Raw genomic sequence first — 19659 nt, forward strand, 5'->3', positions numbered from 1 at the left:
CCATGCCTTTTTAAATTCTGGAACAGTCCTTGACTCCACCACCTCCACCACCCTTTCTGTGAAATAATACTTACTTAGGTTACTCCTAAGCCTATTCCCTCTTAACTTTGTCATATGCTCCCTCATTCCAGAGCTCTCCTTCATTTGAAAAAGGCTCTCTTCCTGTACATAAATGCCCTTGAGATATTTAAACGTTTCTATCATGTCTCCTCTCTCCCTCCTCTCTTCCAGTGTATACATGTTGAGGTTCATAAGCCTGTCCCTATAACTTTTGCATTCAAGACCGCTTACTAATTTCATAGCCGCCCTCTGGACTGACTCCATCTTGTTTATATCTTTCTGTAGGTGCGGTCTCCAGAACTGTATGCAGTACTCCAAATGGGGTCTCACTAGAGACTTATACAACGGCACTATCACCTTCTTTTTCCTGCTGGTCATGCCTCTCTTTATGCACCCAAGCATCCTTCTGGCTTTGACCGTCACTTTTTCTACCTGTTTGGAAGCTTTAAGGTCATCAGACACAATCACCCCCAAGTCCTGCTCTTCCTTCATACACTGAAGCACTTCACCCCCTATACTGTACCATTCCCTCAGATGTTTGCGACCCAAGTGCATGACCCTGCATTTTTTGGGATTAAACCTTAGTTGCCAAATATCGGTCCATTCCTCTAGCTTTGCTAGGTCCTTCCTCATGTCATTCACACCCTCCAGGGTGTCCACCCTGTTGAAGAGTTTAGTAGACAAGCCTTACCAGACAGCCCTTCTGCAATATCGCTCACAAAGATGTTAAAAAGAGCCGGCCCTAGGACCGATCCCTGCGGTACTCCACTGATGACATCCTTTTCTTCAGAGCAAGCTCCATTTACCACTACCCTCTGTCTCCTACCAGTCAACCAATTTTTAACCCAATCAGTTACTCTAGGTCCCATACCGAGGGCACTCAATTTATCAGTCGCCTGTGTGGAACCGTGTCAAAGGCTTTGCTGAAATCCAAGTATACCACATCAAGCGCCCCTCCCACATCCAACTGTTTGGTCACCCAGTCGAAGAAGACAGTCAGATTCGTCTGACACGACCTGCCACTAGTGAAGCCATGCTGCCTTGGGTCCCGCATTCCATGTACTTCAAGAAATGTCATAATCCTCCTCTTTAGAAGCGTTTCCATTAGCTTACTCACCAACAAGGTCAGAATGACAGGTCTGTAATTCCCAACCTCCTCCTTACTTCCACTCTTGTGCAAAGGAATCACATCTGCCCTTCTCCAGTCCACGTGCCAAAAAATACTTTTCTCTGAATGGATGGTGGCCAAAGGTAGAAATTTTGGTAGGGTGTCTCAAAGCCGCCAGTAGGCTGTTATGCTTATTTTCAAAGCACTTAGCCTCCCAAAGTTCCATAGAAACCTATGGAACTTAGCCTCCCAAAGTGCTTTGAAAATATGCCTCACAGTGTACCTCCTCCAGCTTCAGACAGGCTTAGAACCCCCCCCCCCCCCCCATGGTATACAGGCCTAGGGTGATTGCTGTGTTGGACTTCCTTCCTCCCCCTCCCCCCCCCCCAACATTGGCTCTAGGTTGTGGATAATGGGAACAGACATTATACAAGCCAAAACAGTGGCAGAATTTAAGCATTCTTGGGACAGACACAAAGGAACCTTAGTGGTGGAGGTAGGGAAACCACAGACTAACACATCTGAAAACACAGTAGTCATGTACAACTGGGCAGATCGAGTAGAAAAGTGGTCCTTTTCTGACGATATCTGTGTTTCTTTGCTTCTCTTCAATTTACAGCTGATAGAAGAATGCACAGATTACTTATTTCATAGGTTTCCCTATGCCACGATTCCAACTCGTAGTAGTTTGAGGTTGAGACAAGGCTACCAAACAGAATTAAATGCTTTTTTAAAGTCAATTTGATGTTTAAATATTTGCTAAGTAGGTGGGTTTTCCTATGCTTTTTAATTAGTGTCTAGAAGATAAAGATGTGGTCAGTGGTTTTGTGCTTATGGAAAAACCAAATTTGACTTTTGGCAGGTCTTTGCTGTTAGAAATTATATTACTTTCTTGCTGATGACATTACAGCAAAGTTAACACAGATTCCTAATTGTTTGGATTAGTGGTATACCTATGTTTGTAGATCATAATTATTCTTAATGACTATGTCCCAGAGAAATGGCCAGAAAGTTTCTCTGAGGTGAGTTTCATCTTGTGAAAGAACTTCAAGTTTTTCTCATCTTTATATAGAGGTGCTGGAAATGTTCAATCCAGATTTTCCTGTTCCTCATTGTTAAAATAAATTTGTATTTGGGTTTAAGGCCATTCTATATGTTCCAAAAGGAATCATTGGCTATAACCAGAGTCCCCCCCCCCCCCCCCCACACGTTTTTTTTTACAGCAGCTAAACTGGATGATTCAGTTACAACAGTTAGAAAATTCTGTGGTATATCTGCATACATTATGCATTTTTTTGTGTATTAAAAAATACTGTACTGTATTGTACTGTGTATCAAACCAGTCTTTTTGGAGTAGCGTTTTTATCTCTCACTAAATAGGTTTTCTGGGGGATTTGTTTTCTACTACTTTTTTTTGGGTGCGTATTGGAAACCAGTGATACTATAGCCCTTTCATGGGTTTGTTAAAAGTCTATGGGCCCTGTTTACTAAGCTGGGCTATAGGCGCACTAGTGTTTTTAGCGCAGGCTAAAAATTAGTGTGCGCTACTGCTAGAGACAACCTGTACCTCTAATTTTCTTGATATTTTATGTACCTTTAATTGTAACAATACTCTGTTCCTCTCATTCTGTTAATGACAATTGTCATTGCGGCATAATGTAAGCCACATTGAGCCTGCAAAGAGGTGGGAAAATGTGGGATACAAATGCAGCAAAATAAATAAATAAGTGAATTGTAAAGATTGTTTTTCAACTCTGCCTTGACTGCACTTGGGGTCTGTATTTGTGATTAGAATTAATTCTGTTTAAAAATGATTGTTTAACTTTGATTGTGTGAAAATAAATTGGAATGTAGAAGATAAGACACAGCTCTAATTAATTTGGTATGTGAAGGGGGAGGTGGAACCTGTTTTAGAGTTCAGATTGGCCACCTGGAGTGGGAAACATGTGACCACATTCCCACAGTATGGCTTGTTTCTCAAGCATTCTGTAATTTTCCTTAGCTCTGAACATTAGTTCTAAGCCTAATAAAAAGGGGAGTTTCTTTCAGTGAATGGGGAGCTCGTCTGTGAGTAATGTACATACTGCGCAGAGAACCATGTTTCCTGGTCAAAGAAACTCCTGGCTTTCGTTGTGAACAGGGCCCCCCCCAGCTGATGAGAGCCTGGATGATGTAAGTACATAAGTACATAAGTAATGCCACACTGGGAAAAGACCAAGGGTCCATCAAGCCCAGCATTCTGTCCATGACAGCGGCCAATCCAGGCCAAGGGCACCAGTGATGATTGTTTTATTGCTTCTTTTCCTGGTCTAGGAACTCCTAGCATTGCTTAGATGTATGGACCAGTGATGTAATGATTGTTTATAGATAGAATGATTAAAGGTATTGTTTCTTTTCAGTTATATAGCTAATCACAGAAGTAGGAGTGGCCTAGTGGTTAGGGTGGTGGACTTTGGTCCTGAGGAACTGAGTTCGATTCCCGGCACAGGCAGCTCCTTGTGACTCTGGGCAAGTCACTTAACCCTCCATTGCCTGCCACATTGAGCCTGCCATGAGTGGGAAAGCGCGGGGTACAAAATGTAACTAAAAAAAAAAAAATTAAAAAAATCATTGTATATATATATATCTTAATCATTGTAGATTTTAGCACCTCTAATAAAAGTCTCATTTATGTAATACGAATCCAAAAGAATCCACAGTAATTACTGAGTAGTCTTTGTTAGTGAAACAGGCTGTAAATCCATAGCAGTACACACCCATAGTGTTAAGTATTGATTTTTGCTTTCCAATTTGTATTAAATAATATACATTTTATATATATTTTTATTTATATTATGGGCTTCATTTTATAACAGGGTGCCTCTATGGAATGTCAAAAAAGGTGCTTATTTTATAAACATAGGGGGTCTTTTACTAAGGTGCGCTAGTGTTTTTAGCTCATGTTAAAAATCAGCTAGTGCTAAATGCTGAGATGCCCATAGGAATATATTAGGTGTCTCGGTGTTTAGTGCCAACTGATTTTTAGCATGTGCTAAAAAGACTAGCGCATCAATCCAGAACTAGTGCAGGAGCCCAGCAGTAGTTCCCACCCCAGCGTGCCCCATTTCCGGCAGTACACAAATATTTTCTATTTTTGTTGTGCTGGTGCTTACCTAGTGGTAATCAGGCAGGTTACCGCTGGGTTAGTGCGGGAGCCCTTACCGCCAGCTCAATGGGTAGTGGTAAGTGCTCCACCCCCTGAAATGGCCACACGGTAAATGGTTCACTTACCATACAGCCATTTCTTGTTGAGAAAAAAAAAAAAAAAAGACAGCCTTTTACCCGCTGCAGTAAAAGGGGACCTCAGCATGCGTCAGAAACATGCACTGACGCTAGCGCAGCCCCCCTTTTACCGCAGCTTAGTAAAAGAGCCCCTTAGTTATTAATCTGCAGAACCAATTTCATGCCAATTTATTTGTTATGCTTTATTTAAATATTGCTTAAACGCACAATTCTTAGAATCAGTTTATTATTTTTCCTATGAAGCCTTAACATTGACAAACTGAACAAACCCTGTCAACAAGAGAGTGATAGCACACTGACTAAAGTCTAAGATGGTCCTGTTGATGAAAGAAGGTCAGACAGTGAGGCACATTCAATGCCACAGGTGTTGCCAATGTGAGGAGCTAATTCAATCACCTATCAGATTTTGCAAGTCTGAGGAGGATTTATTCGAATTAGATGAAACTTCTGACTTCTAAGGCACTGAAAAGTCACTGAAGATGCCTTGGAAAGCTAAGAAAAGGACCTGTTTTCCATTCAGCATCAGGTCCAGCCAAGAAAACCAATGAATTCCAACCACTGGGAATAACAGGGTGAGTTTATGTTTATTTATATGTTTGCTACACCACTAGATTTCTATGAGGTCACAGCAGACCATGGAGGAGCCCCTCTCTTCCCCCACAAAGCTCCATCAGGACCCCAACTACTAGCATTATGCATAAACCACTAGTCTAGAGGGAATGAGGCCCACATAGGAGAGTGGGATAGTTCAAGGGCAAAGCAGAGGGCCAAGGAGTGCCAGAAGGGAGGTTGAGTCATTTAAATTGGTCAGCTCCCAGTTATGCCTGAAGGACACAGGAGGTGAACCTTGATTTGTCCCTACGTAAATGCTCTTTCAATTGTAAGACGCTTGTAGTCAGAACTTTTGTCTGCTTTCAAATATATGCAGTGAAGCCACCTTGCAATATTACTTAGCCATATTCTAGAATAAGGATATCCATAAGCTGTTTTCACAGAACTCATTCCACCTTTCAACAAGAAATGATGAAACTGAGCATCTGAATATCGGAATGCAGGGAACATCTTTCTCTTTCCCCCTTCTACATAGGGTGGCATAGTAGGCGATCCTCATAGGTATCACTCACAGTGGTTCTCTATACTTCTCAGTACTTCCTGGGAGTCACTATTGTAGTTCAACCACACATATGGCAATAATATCCAGGAACAGTTCCCAAGTACAAAACTAAGAGCATATCTAGCTTTTTTTATAAGTTAAAAAGCTCAGAGCCAGATGCACTAAACTACACGTTAAAGCCCTTCCCTTACTGACCCCCCCCCCCTCTCCGTTGATGCTTACCGATTTGGAAAACAACGGGGATGCATAAAGGAAATTGCATGCAAATGAGATGCTCGCTGTTAGCACATTTGCATGCGATTTCCTTCCAGCCAGTCGGTCAGTTGAGCATGCGCAGAGCAGCCATACGTTAAGCGTGGCTCCTCTGCGCATGCCACAGATGGCTTCATACATGCAGACAAGCTGCGTGTATAATAGCCGTCTACAGCCTTTGATCCTGCCTGCCTCCTGCCTCAAAGTGCCTGCCTGCCAGCCAATCGTAGTGCATTTAGCTGACACTGGTGTCAGCTAAACATGCTGTGATTGGATGACAGCTAAAACGGCTGGTGACTGGTTCTGAGCTGCAGTGATTTTGTTCATATTTCTAGCTCACAGCTTAATCAACCCACTGGCAATAGTGCTGCAACCATTTTAATAGACTACATTTCCCATGTGGATGCTCAGCACAGTTCTGCAACCCTCCACATCTTACTTTGGGAGATCTAAGAAACACCAGACGAAGAAGGGTCATGGTGGCTGCCGGTTTGCTTCTCGTTTATGGGCACTTTGCTGAATTTAGGCATTAACGAGAGCTCCAGACCTCATGTTAAGATTTCAGTGCTGAAAGTAGGGTTTGCTTCTGTGGATCCGGTCGGAAAATGGCTGTGCATTGCCTTGCTAGCACTTTTGTATAGTAATTAGCTCATTATAATAGCTTTGCATTCCGTTTTCGTTAGCTGCTACTGTGACAGGAAAATGGCTCGGAGAACTCTTTTGTGCATGTCCCAGTTTACTACTTGCGTGCTAAACTGGCTGGAACTAGTTTAAAAACCACATTGCTGGCTCGTTAAGTTTAGTGCATCTGGCCCTTAGTCAGGCCCTCTAAAACAGCCCATTCCGTTCATTTCCCGTAGAAAGCTAGTTACTGCAATCCCAGCTATATTCTAGGCCTCTTTCTTGCACAACCATCTCTCTCACTGTCTCAAGTTGAGTCACTCTGGGAGATTCTTCAAGACCTCTGAATATTGAAGAAACAATTTTATTTTATGTTCCACCAGCTCCTTATAGACAGGCCGCCACTTTTGTAGACTAGTTTTGAAAAAGACTCTGTGGTTCTCATACTTTAATCCTGCTGCTTATGTAGGACCACATAATAGATTCTTTATGTGCATAGTTCAGCATTCATGGCTAAGATGGCCCTTCCAATTTATGCTTTTAGGGTAGAACTCTGACGTTAACCATCACACCAGGAATCCTATCTCCAACTCCCTGTCTGTCCGTTCTCAGTCACCTGCCAAACTCCAGAAGTAAACTAGACCCAATTCCAAGCTGCTCTGCTATTTGATCAAACTTTGCATCCATGGCTTTGACTACTGCCTGTATAATATGCTTGATCAGATCCTCAACTACTGGCAGTCCAACATCAACAGCTTCTGTCATCTTGGGATCACCCATGCACGTAGTTTCTCTATATTTCTCTCTCATTTTTGAAAGTCTTCATTGCCATGTCCACACTTTGTTACCAAACAAATTTGGTCCATATGCTGGAGAAGTGAAAGCAAAGGAAAATCATCAGTGGTGCTAGAATTAGGTAAGGGGACAGGGTCGGGAGCAATGGTAAAACACTGCACCCATGTTCAGCATATCAGGTGGCTTACTGTTTTTAGTTAACGAATTCACTAGCAATGACTCCTAAAATCTGGGTTTGCTAAGACAAATTTGCATCAAGAACAAATCCCAGATCATTAACCCCAGAACCCACAGTACCATCAAGCAACATAGCTAAAAGAGGAAAATAATCCTTATTATATGCTACCTAGCCTCAATTTTTCAAAATCTTTATCAATAATTAGAGGAAAATTATTTGGAAACATGACAAAATTCACTAAATATTTTAAAGAATATAACATCATCAGTAATAATAAGTGAAGCAGCTGAAAGAATATGTATAAGAGGAAAGAAATCCCCCTTTCACACAACAATTTATAAAACAAGGTTGCTGATCATTTCCCTTATGGAACAGCTTGCAATGTGATAATCCAAGTACATTTTTAATCACCAAGATATAGTAGGTCTATTATAAAAGGGGTAAAATCCACCAGATAATTGCAATTGAAGGTTCACAGTGACAGAACCATAGCACATGTTCTGAGGAAGCTGGAAGAAAGAAGGACGAACTGCCAAACCACAAAAAAATGCACTGTAGAGCCCATATAATGATGGATTGTTTATAACCTGTGTGTATGTGTGTGTGGGCGGTGTATTATATAGGGCTGGTGCTAGGGCTTATGGCATCCCCTTATATACATAGGTGCCCTCCTCCCTCTTTCTCTCCCCTCCCTCCTCAGTTCAGCATCTTCTTTTCTCTTCCCTCCCTTCCCCCCATCCAGCATTGTCCCTTCTCTCTCCTATCCCCACTCTCCCACCCACCCATCTGTCTTACCCCTCCCTCCCAACCACTGAGGACCACCACCCCTCTCTCTCCTCATCTCTTGGTCCGTTATCTCCTCTCTCTCTCCAACCCCCCCAATCTAACATTTCCTCTTAAGCCCCCAATCTAACATTTCCTCTTAAGCCTATCTCCCTCCTTCTGCCGCTGCTTCCATTGCCATACCTCGAGGCCCACACAGCAATGAACAAAGCATGAATGATAAGCACTGGGGAGCCTTTGGGCCTATGTGCTCATGAAGGCCCTGCTGGTCCTGCTTCCTCTGATACATACGAAACATTTCAGAGAGTGCAGGACGGGACCAGCAGGGCCTTTGAGTGCATAGACTTGAATGCTCCTGTTATTGCTCTCCTACCATGTGTACCGGGCCTACCAGGTCGCACCGGCCCTGGTATTACACATTGCACAATAGACCCCATATTATGAGGATTCACGGGCAAACATCTTGGATCCCAATATCCATGTTATATTGGGTCTACAGTAAATTAGGATAAAATCTTCCTCTCAGTCGTTAAAGCTCTTTACTTTTCTGCTGATTTATTATTCTTTAATGGATACATTGCAATATCATAACTTGTATTTTTTACATGTTCAGCAGAGAAAATTTCCTACTGTAATCCTCTGAAATCTTTCTTACTTTTCTGTTGCCTTTACTTCCACCCCATAGACACAAAACAGGAAAAGAACCCTCACAGGTTTGACTCTGTGTGTAGTTTCTTTTTCTTGTGCTGCCACCTCCTGGGACAAAGAAGTACTACAGCACAGCTCCTAAAACAGGTTTACCATGTTACATCTCAGTTGAAAGCTGAATATAACTTGTAAGCAAGCAGAAAAATCTTCTAGCTGTTAAGAAAAAAAAGAAACCAAAACCACCTGATCATAACCAATGTATATAATAAATTACCTTTTCATGGCATTACATATTAACATAGTACAGTAAATGGTAGCAGATAAAGACAGCATGGCCCATCTGGTCCTCCCAAGAAAGGCCAGGATTGAACCTGTGACTTTCAGAGGACTATTCCCCCTTTGTCTTTAAGAATGTAACTGATGCTCAGTGCAGTCTACCCCCATCAATGCCTTTTCCCCCCTTTAAAGTATAAAATTATTTATGTTTTACTGTAAGTGGAAATGCTTTATACATTTATTCCATCTTCATAACATATAGGGAACCTCTGTGTTTATCCCATGTTTTTTTTAATTCTGTCACTGTTGTTGACCTCTTCTGGTGGAAGAGCATTCCAGGTATCCACCACTCTCTCCATGAAAAGGATTTTCTAATGCTGCTGTTAAGTTTACCTCCTTACAACTTCATTTTATTTATTTACTAGCTGTTGAGCCCGTTAAAACGGGCTGGTGGGTCGCCGCCCCCCTCCCCCTGAGTTCGCCGCTCCCGTCGCCCCTCCACCCAGCCCGTCTCTTCGCTATTCAACTTACATCTCCGCAGAAGGCAGAGATCAGCTGAGCTCCCGTCTGCCTTCCTTCTCTGCCTATGTCCCGCCCTCGTGTGACGTAACGTCAGCGAGGGCGGGACACAGGCAGGGAAGGAAGGCCAACGGCAGCTCAGCTGATCTGCCTGCTGCGGAGATGTAAGTTGAATAGCGAAGAGACGGGCTGGGTGGAGGGGCGACGGGAGCGGCGAACTCAGGGGGAGGGGGGCTGGCTGGAGGGGTGGCGGCAGCGGCGACTCCGGGGGGGAGGGGGTACTAGTGGCGGTGACCTCGGGGAGGGGGGGTAGCGCTGGCGACCTCGGCGGTTCCCTCCCCTTCGTGCAGTTTCCCTCTCTGTGCCGCCCCGTCATCACGTATTGACGTGGGGGCGGGACAGACAGGGAAGTCTCTACTGCGCATTTGCAAGTGAGTACGGTCACTCGCCGTTTATATGTTTGATTGGGATTTATTAACCATTTTTATTACGAGATTCACCCAAGGCACCTTTGACCTCCAGTGGCAGTCTTGATACTACGGCTAGGCATCAAGCTGCCAAATAAGGGCGTATATCCTTTATTTAGCAACTTGACCTCTAGTGTGTGGTCAAAGATGCTATGTTGAACTTGGCAGCCAACAGGGCAGGTGTGTCTAGGGATTGTTCCTGCCCCCCCATTAGCCACCGGGGAAAACCCTGGTAAGAGCCAGGGGAGAAGGATTCTGGCGCTGAAATTATGCCCGGATATTCAATGCCATGTCATGTCCAGGTGTCAGCATTAAATATCCAGGTATGTGCGGACTGCTGGCACTTAAACGGATAAGTGCTGAAATGCAACCCTTAACCAGTTAACTTAAACTGGTCAAAATCAGGACTGCTGTATATGTGGTCCTATTTGGTGGGGTAACTTAAACTGGTTCCCTCCTGTTTCTATAAAGGTTACCAAAATTTGCGCATATGAATTTAGGCAGTTCTGATTTGTGCTTGCAATTTCATTGAATAATGAGCCAATTAGTGCTGATAATTGGCTTTTAACAAGCAATTATTGGCACCAGTTAGATTTAATTGGTTTTTATGCGCATAAAGTTAGGTGCAAGATCCGCACCTAAAATTTACGCGTGGCTTGAAAAATGGAGCGTGATAAGGGGACGGTCATGGGCATTTCGGGGCAGAACTGAAGCATGGTTTTGAGTTATGTGCGTAATTACAGAATAACGGTGCTCTGCGTGTAAATTAAGGTGACAGGGTTTGCACCACATTTTCGTTAATGCAAATGGTGGTACCTAAATATACACTTGTGTATCAAAGTACGCTGGAAACTCACTCACAAACAATAACTACAACCCTTGATGGAAGGCAGCACTGTGATTGAGACGCTGTAATTGAATAACAGAACAGCACAGGAGGTGTCAGGTGTCTGAGGTCTTTTCCCCCAACTTTTTTACACAATATACATACAAAAAAGTGGTAGCTACAGAGAACATTTTTTGGATTGTAAATATACACTTGACCATAATGCTTAAGTGTTATTCTATAAACCGCGCTAAACTTTAGGTGCAGCATACAGAATACTGCTTAAGCGTTTTTTTTTCCAGCACCGATTTGTTTATTTAGATGCCATTTACTGAATCTAGCCCTTAAGGGCTAAACACTGGCATTTATCCAGTTAAGTGATCTCTACCCCTGGATGCCCACATATCAGCCACTTTCAGCTTTAGTGGTTAGAGGGGATATTTAACAGGTAAGTGCCGCTAAATATTCCCTCAGGACCCAGTCAGCATGAGTTTACTGAATAAGAGCCCCTCTTTACCGGTTAACTCACATGGAATATCGACCCCATTGTTTTATATCTACAAGCTAAAATGACGGTCTTTCTGTTCAAGGAGAATTATGATTAAGGTTAAATAAGATAACATTAACTCACTGAAGTGAAATGATGGGTTGCTATACCCTTTCAGGTTCATTTTAGAAAATGAACAGTATATGTTGGTAGAGAACCTTGGCTGACCTCCTGCAGAAGAGGTTAAATATAAGGATAACATGCTTCAGTGCCCCAAAAAAGCCCTATACATACTGAGTATTGGAAAAGGAATGAGGAAATAGTGGAATAGTTCCAGCAGGTGTCACTTCATTTTATAATTCTGTACTACAGCACTATTTATTCCTGACTCCACAGTTCCAGTAATTTTCAGCCATTTGAATGCAAGCTTCAGTAGCATTTACAAGAATAACTCTATTAAGCACAGACAGGCTGGCAACCAGAGTCGGAAACAACCTCTATTAAACATGTACACACTAATAACCAGTGTCAGAAAGTGGCTTTAAATGATTTTATTGTGTTGTGTTTTTTTAATGCATTTCCAACTGCCTCTTTCCTGTAACTTCTTTTACTCTCAATACTTCAAAACATTGTGACCGCCAGATCTCCATTTGTCAGTGCTGCCAAGGGGTAGTGCCATGACGTGCCTGAACTCTCTATGGGCCAGTACTGATGAGGGGTGGGACCACAATGTCAACTCAGAGCACTTGTCATTGGTCAGCACTGTCAAGCTTGGGCATGTCATTTCTCTGTCCTTTGGCAACATTGACACCCAGCAGGCCAGGCTGCTTAGCAGAGGTAAATAAAAGCCATGAGACAGGGCCAGCCCTATCAACCAAGTGTCAGGTAGCCTTTGATGCTGGTTAGGGGCCCAGAGCAATGGAGCCACACAGCCTCGGGGTGAGGGTGAAGGTAGGGGGAGTGGAAGAGAACAATGTGACATTTAGATGCGCACTACCATTTGGGATCCACCATAGTGCAGCACAACATTGGGAGCAGCACACTACCCTTGAAAAGGAGTGGTCACTCAATTGTACGTACATCCAAACGGCAATGCCCAAAATTCACAGGCACCCAAACAGTGGAGCTAAAGTGGCAGCGCCTAAATGGTGGCACCCAAAAGTTATACTCCTAAAAGTCAAGGGCACCAAAAGCCTGGCGCATCCTTCAGTGGTGACAGCGTGCTTATGTTTATTTTTATTCTAAAATTTGATATACTGCCTGTTATCCACTCCCCCCGGAAGCCTTACACTAGTTTTATAGTGTAGCCCTAAAATTTGTTTAATGCCTTTACTATTATTCTCACTTCTAAGGAGTTTTACCGCTGCCATCACTCCCTGCAAAGATATATGAGTAATGTATTGTGTGTAGTCTCACATGTACTGCAGCAACTCTTGCTTGTTTGTATAACATTTATTACTAGTGGTCTATTCTCCTGCAAAGGCCTCCTCCCTTTCTCAGACGAGCTTGATTCTTTTGTTTACCTACTGTCATTTCTACTATCTTTCTCCTGATGGGTCAGCTAGGGTATGACTTTTCTCTCCAATCGAGAGCTACCCTCTAGGATCATCTCAGCTAACTGGTCTCAGGTTCTGTCCCTATTGGTCTTTTTACTTCACCCTCCGTGGGCTTGTGGGTGCCCTTCCTTGACCCCTCTCTCCATGAGGTAGACATTCTCCATCTTGTCGAGTGCACAGGTTCTGCTGCTCTCCTACAGCGAAATTGTCTTTTTAACCTCGCTCATTCAGCATCCCATCTCTGAACCACCTTCTTTCACCTGTCGGCTTTGCCATAAAGCTTCCTTCTCTTCAAATTTCTATTTCCACCCTCCGATGCAGCTCTCAGAATTACAAACAGGTGAATTTTCAAAGGAAAAGGGCGCCCATCTTCCGACACAAATCGGGAGATGGGTGTCCTTCTCGTAATGCTGCCCAAATCGGCATAATCGAAAGCCGATTTTGGGCGCCTTCAACTGCTTTTCATCGCGGGGACGACCAAACTTCATGTGGGCATGTTGGCAGTGTAGCGAAGGCGGGACTGGGGCGTGCTTAGGAGATGGGCATCCTCGGCCGATAATGGAAAAAAGAAGGGCATCCCTGACAAACACTTGGCCGACTTTACTTGGTCCATTTTTGTTCACGACCAAGCATCAAAATGGTGCCTAAACTGACCAGAAGACCACCAGAGGGAATTGGGGATGACCTCCCCTTACTCCCCCAGTGGTCACTAACCCCCTCCCACCCTCAAATAAAATCTTTAAAAATAGTTTTTACCAGCCTCTACGCCAGCCTCAAATGCCATACTCAGGTCCATCGCAGCAGTATGCAGGTATCTGGAGCACTTGTAGTGGGTGCAGTGTACTTCAGGCAGGCGGACCCAGGCCCATCCTCCCCTTACCTGGTACATTTGTGGTGGTAAATGTGAGTCCTCCAAAACCCACCAGAAACCCACTGTACCCACATATAGGTGCCCCCTTCATCCCTAAGGGCTATGGTAGTGGTGTACAGTTGTGGGTTTGGGGGGGGGGGGTTGGGGGGGGCTCAGAACCCAAGGTAAGGGAGCTATGCACCTGGGACCTTTTCCTGAAGACCACTGCAGTGTCCCCTAGGGTGCCCGGTTGGTGTCCTGGCATGTCAGGGGGACCAGTGCACTACGAATGCTGGCTCCTCCCATGACCAAATGGCTTGGATTTGGTCGTTTTTGAGATGGGCGTCCTCGGTTTCCATTATCACTGAAAACCGGGGATGACCATCTCAAAAATGACCTAAGCATAGGCGCCCGGTATCGAAGGCTTGGGGAGGCTAAGCCTCCCCAGCCGCAGCGAGCCGGCTCCTCCCCCTCCCCCTCCCTCTGGATCCGGTCCCGTCCCTCACGTTACCGACCTGACTCTTCGGAGCTCAGCTGTCAGCGCTAACTCTCCCCTGCTGGCGCTGCTGGCATTCGCGCTTTAAAAATGCTCACGAGACTTCTGCTGAAGTCTTGGAGGCCGCACTGTAAGTCTCGGCAGCCATTTTGAAGCACGAACACCGGCAGCGCCAGCGGGGGAGAGTTAGCGCTGGCAGCGGGCAGGCAAGATTGCCTCCCCCGAAGAATTCGAAGAGTCAGGTCAGTGTGATGGACCGGATCAGAAGGGCGGGAGGGAGGAAGAGAGAGAGAGAGAGAGAGAGAGAGAGAATTCACCGTAGAACTCGGGAGGGGGTGGCAGGGGAGAGAAAGGAGTCACAGGGCATTTGTGGATGGAGGGGAGAGAAGGGTCGCTGGGTATAATATAATGGGTTCATGCAGGGCAGGGGAGAGGAGGGTCACCGGGTATGGGTGCATGCAGGGCAGGGGAGAGGAGGATCACTGCTGGACATTGGTGGATGGAGGGCAGGGGAAGGAGGGTCACCTTAATCGTTATGGCCCCTTTTCACATTCTCTTCCTAGCTCTGTCCCTTCCTAATCTTTTCCCTCACCCCCTACCTCTCTCCGCTACAGGAACTCACTTCACATCCATTGACTTCATCACCTCACCTTCTCTCCTACCCTCTTCCTCCCTCTTGGCTTTTAATCTCCGTCTCTTTCTTCCCTCCATTTTGCCTTCCCCATTCCACCTAAATACCTCTCGCCTTCGACACCTTCGTGGCCACACCTCTCCTACTCTCCTCCGCTCTCTTTTACTCCTTCTCTTACTCTCAGCTGGTGACATCAATCCCAATCCTGGCCCTCCTCACCAACTATTATCCAAACTCTACAGATCTCACCGTGACCTCTCTAACCTCATCTCTATTCCTCTACTCCCCTCCTCTTCTCTGCCCTTCTCTTGCGCCCTATGGAATGCCCGCTCTATCTGTAACAAACTCCCCTATATACAGGACCTCTTTATCTCGCGTCACCTCCATCTGCTCGCCATAACAGAAACCGGGCTCTGCCCTGATGACTCTGCTTCAGTCGCAGCCCTGTGCCATGGCGGTTATCTATTTTCACATACTCCTCGCCCTGCTGGCCGTGGGGGCGGTGTTGGACTACTTCTCTCTCCCTCCTCCAGATTTCAACCCCTTCTTCCACCTCAATCTCACTGTTTTTCCTCCTTTGAAGTCCACTCGATCCGCCTTTTCTCTCCTCTGCCTCTTCGAATAGCGGTCATTTATCGTCCCCCTGATAAGTCCCTTTCATCCTTTCTCAGTGACTTTGACGCCTGGCTTGCCTTCTTCCATGATCCTTCCTCCCCCTCTCTCATCCTTGGTGACTTTAATATTCCTGCTAATGATCCTTCCAACTCCTATATTTCCAAGTTACTCGCTTTAACGTCGTCCTTTAATCTCCAACTATGCTCCACCTCCCCCACTCATCAAAATGGTCACTGTCTTGATCTCATCTTCTCCTCCAACTGTTCACCTTCTAGTTTCCTTGCCTCTGATCATCCCTCCTCTGATCACCATCTTATAACTTTCACACTTAAATCTCCTCCGTCCCAGTCCCGTCCTATCCTATCTAATTTATCTAGGAATCTTCACGATATTGACCCTTCATCTCTATCCTCCCATGTTTCAAACCTCCTCTCTACTGTGGCACCATCCACGTCTGTCAACGAGGCTGTTTCTTCTTACAACAATACTCTATCCTCTGCCTTAGACACTGTTGCACCTTTGATGACCCGCCCTGTAAGGCGTACAAAACCCCAACCTTGGCTGAATTCTAATATCCGCTACCTACGTTCCTGTACCCGCTCCGCCGAACGCCTCTGGCGGAAATCTCGGGCCCTTGCTGATTTCTTACACTTTAAGTTCATGCTGACCTCCTTCCAATCTGCTCTTTTACATGCCAAACAGGATTATTATATTCAACTGACCAACTCTCTTGGCTCTAATCCTCGACTTCTCTTCACCACATTGAACTCTCTCCTCAAGGTGCCCCCTCCCCCAACTCCCCCTTCATTATCTCCTCAGACCCTTGCTGAATTCTTTCACAACAAGGTTCAAAAGATAAACCTTGCTTTCTCTACCTCACCAGCTCTCCCTCCACTAGTCCGTTCCCCTCTCTCTCCTTCCCCTCATTCCCTTTCCTCCTTTCCTGAAGTTACTATTGAGGAAACTACACTTCTCCTTTCTTCCTCAAAATGTACCACCTGTTCCTCTGATCCCATTCCCACCCACCTTCTTAATGCCATCTCTCCTACTCTTATTCCTTTTATCTGTCACATTCTCAATCTCTCACTTTCCACTGCGACTGTCCCTGCTGCCTTTAAACATGCTGTGGTCACACCTCTCCTTAAGAAGCCTTCACTTGACCCTACTTGTCCCTCTAATTACCGACCCATCTCCCTCCTTCCTTTTCTCTCCAAATTACTTGAGCGTGCTGTTCACCGCCGCTGCCTTGATTTTCTCTCCTCACATGCTATTCTTGACCCATTACAATCTGGTTTTCGCCCTCTCCACTCAACCGAAACTGCGCATACTAAAGTCTCCAATGACCTATTACTGGCTAAATCCAGAGGTCAATATTCCATCCTCATTCTTCTTGATCTTTCCGCTGCTTTTGACACTGTCGATCACAACATACTTCTCGATACCCTGTCCTCACTTGGATTCCAGGGCTCTGTCCTTTCCTGGTTCTCTTCCTACCTCTCCCTCCGCACCTTTAGTGTTCACTCTGGTGGATCCTCTTCTACTTCTATTCCTCTGCCTGTCGGCGTACCTCAGGGTTCTGTTCTTGGTCCCCTCCTCTTTTCTATCTACACTTCTTCCCTTGGTTCATTAATCTCATCCCATGGCTTTTCCTACCATCTCTATGCTGATGACTCCCAAATCTACCTTTCTACCCCTGATATCTCACCTTGCATCCAAACCAAAGTTTCAGCGTGCTTGTCTGACATTGCTGCCTGGATGTCTCAACGCCACCTGAAATTAAATATGACCAAAACCGAGCTTCTCATTTTCCCCCCCAAACCCACCTCCCCGCTCCCCCCGTTTTCTATTTCTGTTGATGGCTCTCTCATTCTCCCTGTCTCCTTAGCTCGAAACCTTGGGGTCATCTTTGACTCTTCTCTCTCCTTCTCTGCTCATATCCAGCAGACCGCCAAGACCTGTCGTTTCTTTCTTTACAACATCCGTAAAATCCGCCCCTTTCTTTCCGAGCACTCTACCAAAACCCTCATCCACACCCTTGTCACCTCTCGTTTAGACTACTGCAATCTGCTTCTTGCTGGCCTCCCACTTAGTCACCTCTCCCCTCTCCAGTCGGTTCAAAACTCTGCTGCCCGTCTCATCTTCCGCCAGGGTCGCTTTACTCATACTACCCCTCTCCTCAAGACCCTTCACTGGCTCCCTATCCGTTTTCGCATCCTGTTCAAACTTCTTCTACTAACCTATAAATGTATTCACTCTGCTGCTCCCCAGTATCTCTCCACACTCATCCTTCCCTACACCCCTTCCCGTGCACTCCGCTCCATGGATAAATCCTACTTATCTGTTCCCTTCTCCACTACTGCCAACTCCAGACTTCGCGCCTTCTGTCTCGCTGCACCCTACGCCTGGAATAAACTTCCTGAGCCCCTACGTCTTGCCCCATCCTTGGCCACCTTTAAATCTAGACTGAAAACCCACCTCTTTAACATTGCTTTTGACTCGTAACCACTCGCCTCCACCTACCCTCCTCTCTTCCTTCCCGTTCACATTAATTGATTTGATTTGCTTACTTTATTTATTTTTTGTCTATTAGATTGTAAGCTCTTTGAGCAGGGACTGTCTTTCTTCTATGTTTGTACAGCGCTGCGTATGCCTTGTAGCGCTATAGAAATGCTAAATAGTAGTAGTAGTGGTAGTAGTAATGGGTGCATGCAGGGCAGGGGAGAGGAGGGGAGAGAGAAGAAATGCTGGACATGGATAGAGGGGAGGGAAGAGTGAGGAAGGAGATGAGAGGAGAAAAACACATGGATGAAGAAAATAGGCAGAAGCTGAGGACCAGAAATGAAGAAGAAAGGAGGAAAGGAAAGAAAGAAATGTAAAGGAAGCCCTGGAAACGGAGTTAAGAGGACAGATAGCAGCAGAATCGGATACTGTGCTAGCATGATCAGAAAAACAGTCACCAGACAACAAAGGTAGAAAAAAATCATTTTATTTTCATTATAGTGTTTGGAATATGTCCACTTTGAGAATCAGGTGCTCAGCATTAAAAGTTTATGTTTATTTACTTATTTATGGCATTTTATCCCACATTAAACATGAATTAGGATGTTTTGTGGCTCTACATGAGAATTGTGATATTATGATCCCTTGTTTCATATTGTTGACGGTCTGCATTTTCCGTATGGGTGGTATATTAGTGTATTAGGTTCTGCCCAGTGTAATATTTAAGGTACAGTAAGGTTCTGAGTGTGTTTTTGCACAAAGTTGTGCATAGTGTTTTGCAGTTGAGCAATTGTGGTTAGTATATGCTTTGAGCAACCACTTTATTCTTTGACATATGATACATATCTAATATCTATATTTAATAAAAGGTATTGTGACTTATTTTTATTTATTTTTTCTGTGTGTTATCAGACAATTATGGATTTAAGCTCCACCCATGGCTCCACCCCTAACCACGCCCCCTTTAGCCTCCTCAAACAGTTGGGCCACCGACCGCCTATGGACCTAAGGACGACCATCTCTAAGGTCGACCTAAATTTCATAATTTGGGTGTTCCCGACCGTATTATCAAAATGAAAGATAGACGCCTATCTTGTTTCGCTAATACGGGTTGCCCCGCCGCTTTATGGGGCCGTCCTGCGAGGACGCCCTCATGAAAACTTGGGAGCCCCGTTCGATTATGCCCCTCAATGTCTCTTGCCTCGGGATAGTAACTTCTGAGAATCTACGTAGTAACTTCTGAGAATCTACTAATTGTGAATAAATTGGCTCCATTTATTCAATAAAAGTAAATTTCAGAATAAGATAAGAGACTTCTGGTGTTTGCTGTTGCGCTGAGGTTAAACTATCTGATTATTTTGGCATATGTCTGCTTTAAGAAGATATTACGCTTTAAGCGATCAGAAACATAAGATCAAAGCAGTTTACAAACAATAAATTGCTCTCAAGTTGTGCTTTCAAAGTTAGCTATACCACAGTGAGTTGGTTTATAACAATGGTATATTCACTGGAGATATAACTTTAATAGTTGTAAAAAATGATTTTATCTTCAAATTGTTTTGGTTGAGCAATGGTAAATTGTTCTCCTTTTGGAGG

The sequence above is a fragment of the Microcaecilia unicolor genome, chromosome 5 (genome assembly GCF_901765095.1).
Source record: "Microcaecilia unicolor chromosome 5, aMicUni1.1, whole genome shotgun sequence".
Taxonomy (NCBI): Eukaryota; Metazoa; Chordata; class Amphibia; order Gymnophiona; family Siphonopidae; genus Microcaecilia; species Microcaecilia unicolor.